Here is a 3826-nt window from a genome sequence, read left to right as displayed (position 1 = left end):
TCAGCACTTCACGAACTGGTGGGTGACCTCATAGATACAGATTCCTGAGCTTTTTCATGATAGTCTGTCCAGTCCTTTTCTTGCAGATTAACGTCTTTGAAGACGTCCCTGACTCCACACCCTCAGCCACAAACCCAGCCTGGGGCTAGAAGTCACCCCCAACACTCAAACTATACTATTGTTTTGAACTTCCCATTGTCTTCAGAATTGTAAGACTTGATGGTGCTGCTCAAAATCTCAATGGAGTTTTCTTATACACACAGCTTGCACTTCTGAACCATGGAAGCACTGCTATGTCCTCCTTTCAGTGCCACACTGGCCATCAGCTGGATATATTGCCACTTCTCTGAAATCTCACCACAGTTGCCACATTTCATCTTCAGGTACTACCAGAAGTCCTTGCCTACTGGCCAAAAGTTGGTGACGTTCTCCAGAGTGGCCTTGGGCTGCAGCGTGATTTTCCCCATGGCTGCTGGGACCATGTTATCAAAAACCACAACTTTTTATTTGTGGGTATGCTGGGACCACGTTATCAAAAACCACAATTTTTTATTTGTGGGTATGATTCAGTGGTGAGTGTGTGAATGTGTGTGTGTGTGTGTGTGTGTGTGTGTGTGTGTGTGCACGGGCGCACATGTATGCAGCGAGGGGATGAGGGTAAAGACCTGAAGAGGGCATCAGATCCCCTGAACTGGAGTTACAAACAACTGTTAGCTGCCATGTGTGTGCTGGGAACTGAGCCTGGGTCCTCTGCAAGAGCAGCCAGTGCTCTTAACTGCAGAGCCATCTCTCCAGCCCTAAGTCAGGGTCTTATTATATACCCAGAATAGCCTCAAAATATTAATCTTCTGGCTTCAGCCTCCAAGTAGCAGGGTATAGGCAGGTAGGTGTTAGGGTTCCAAAAAGCCACAGTTTCCCTCCTCCCCAACAGGGACCTCACCTTGACCTTTGGAGTCAAGGGAAACAAACTCTGCTGAGAAGCAGCCTGCCTTTCCTCTGATCTCCAAAGATAAGATAAGCAGATTCTACCTGTTAACCAGAGATTTTAGAAGCTGTTTTTCTCTCATCTTAAGAGGGAAAAAGTAAACACTTCCACACCCTAATCCTACCTGCTTCCCCCTCCCTGATTTCTCCCCCAAACATTCCCCCCTTCCACACCCTAAAGCCCACATATATAAATTCCCAGCTCACAACCCGTGGGCTGTCATCTTTCCCTTCCCCGAGGGAAAGGTGCCCCATGCGAAATAAATCTGTATCCTGCTGATAGTTCTATCTGTGCCTCGGTGCCTCCTCCATCCGCTCGCTCTCCACCCCAACCTTTTACCTATCATATATACTTTGCATCCACTCATCCATCTACTCATCCTTCCCTTCCCTTCCCTTCCCTTCCCTTCCCTGACATCTTTCCTTTCGCTGACATCTTTCCCTTCCCCGATGGAAAGGTGCCCCGTGCGAAATAAATCTGTATCCCGCTGAGAATTCCATCTGTGCCTCGGTGCCTCCTCCATCCACTCGCTCCCGCCGGCTCTCTACCTATCAGTAGGTACCACCATGCCAGATTCCAGATGTATTTCACATAATGTCCAGTTGTTCAGCACCATTTGTTGACAGGACTTAGTATTTCTGAGCAAGTGGTCCTTGTACCCTTGTCAGAAATCAGTTGGTCATAGATATATGGATTAATTTCTGGACTTTCAAGTCTATTCTATCAATCTGAATTTAATTATTTTTTCTTTTTCTTTTTCTTTTTTGCAGTGTTGGGGATGGAACCCAGGGCCTCATGCATGCTGGGCAAGCACTCTGCCACTGAGCTATATTCCAAGTCTGCTCATGTTGACTTTAATTTTTATGGATCATTTTTAGCATTATTTTGTCAGTATTTTATCTTCAAAACTTCCAAATTTTAATTATATATTCAGTTGATTGAAAGTGAGAGAGAAAAAAATTTTTGGTGGAAAAAGATTGCTAAAAATCCATTGCAATATTACAACAATTTTAGAATATGTTACAATTATTTTGTAAGAACAATTTCTAAAGTTGCAAATTTATAGGGACTTCAGAAACTTATTTCAATATTTTAGAAAAGGAAATTATGGCAAAAATATAATTGATATTACACAGCATGATATAAAATATAAAGTAATGACCTTTTTTGAGACAATGTCTCCCTGTAGCCCCAGCTGGCCTGGAACTTGATATATAGACCAGGCTGGCCTTAAGCTCACAGAGCTATGCCTGCCTCTGCCTCCCGAGTGCTGGGACTAAAGGTGTGCACCACCACACCCAGCAATAAATAAAAGTTATTATTAAAAGTTTGTAGGTAAGCCGGGCATGGTGGCACACACCTTTAATCCCAGCACTTGGGAGGCAGAGGCAGGTGGATCTCCACAAGACCTACATAAGCCTAAGCCGAACTACATCCCAACATGGAGAGGGGAGGTAGGCACAAAACCCCAGCCTTAGCTGAGGGATTATTGGAATTTCTAGCTGCTGGGAGAGGGACGGTCACTTTTCTGTTTTTAGTATTCTATTATTTTTTATTTATTTATGTGTACGAGTGTATTGCCTGCATGTAGGTAAGTGCACCCGTGTTGTGCAAGTGCCCACGGAGGACAAAAGAGGCTGTCGGATCCCCTGGAACTGGGGTTACGGACAGTTGATAGCTGCCATGTGGGTGCTGGGATTCAAACCCAGGTCTTCTGCAAGAACTACCAGTGTTCTTAACCGCTGAGCCATCTCTCCAGCCCCATAAACTTTTTTTATTTTTTAAAAATATTTTATTTAGCCAGGCATGGTTGCGCTGGCCCTTGATCCTAGAACTTGGGAGGCAGAGGCAGGCAGATCTTTGTGAGTTTAAGGCCAGCCTGGTCTGCATAGGGAGTTTCAGGCTAGCTGGGGCGACAGGGAGAACCTGTTTCAAAGAAATTATTTATTAACTTTATTTTATGCATATGAGTGTATTGCCTGCATGTATGTAAGTGCACCTGTGTGGTACAATGCCCATGAAGAGGGCATAGGATCCCCTGGAACTGGAGTTAGGGAAGGTTGTTAGCTGCCATATGGGTGCTGTGAATCGAACCCAGGTCCTTTGCCAGAGCAGCCAGTTATCTTAACTGCTGAGCCATTTCTCCAGCCCCCGTTACGAACTTCAAGAGTCTGTTTTCCCAGATTTGCTTCGTAGGCATCGATTTATTATTAGAGTGATTTCTTCAAAGCCCTTAGGCCTGTTTTCAGATCCTTTATTAAAATCACCTGAAGGTGGCCATGCATCGTTCAAATCCTTCCCCAAACACTCTCACATACAAATATAAAAACATACGAGACAGTGAAAACACAACAGCACATGCCTGCCTTATTAATGCTTTTGAGAGAGTGCTCCGGCTTAGATGGCCCAGATCCTCTCGTCAGGACAGTCTACAACACGTCGACCTCACGAAGACGTTACTTAATGGAGAACCTCAAAGGAAAAGAGTAGAAAAAAAATCTGTCCCTGACACCACTGACAATTCAAATGGCTAAAATAGAGGATACGCATAACAAACCATCTGATCTCGCTAAGCTATCATCCTGCTTAAAAGTCCTGAAGTTCTGTTGGTCCCCAGTAGAGGGCGATGCTGCTTTCTAACCCGCGCCAGGCTGGAGCATCCCGCCGCCGAGATCCTATGGTCTCTGTTTTGCAGCATAAGTACTTTTAAAAAGTCAGATAAAATATTTTTCCTCTACATTCTAAGAAAGTGAGCATCGAAGAAGAAAAACAGACACGAAGGATTGTTCTTCATCCACTCTCTTCAGCAGAGACATTTCATCGTGTGTGACATCCCAGGAG

The 3826-nt window shown here is 44.6% G+C and overlaps 1 pseudogene; it reads right to left on the bottom strand.

The window, feature by feature from the left end:
- Positions 1 to 467, bottom strand: LOC103727469 (annotated as a pseudogene).
- Between the last annotated feature and the right edge of the window lie 3359 nt (positions 468 to 3826).

The sequence above is a fragment of the Nannospalax galili genome, unplaced genomic scaffold (genome assembly GCF_000622305.1).
Source record: "Nannospalax galili isolate Female #2095 unplaced genomic scaffold, S.galili_v1.0 scaffold589, whole genome shotgun sequence".
NCBI lineage: Eukaryota > Metazoa > Chordata > Mammalia > Rodentia > Spalacidae > Nannospalax > Nannospalax galili.
This window is presented reverse-complemented; position numbering and strand designations above follow the sequence as displayed.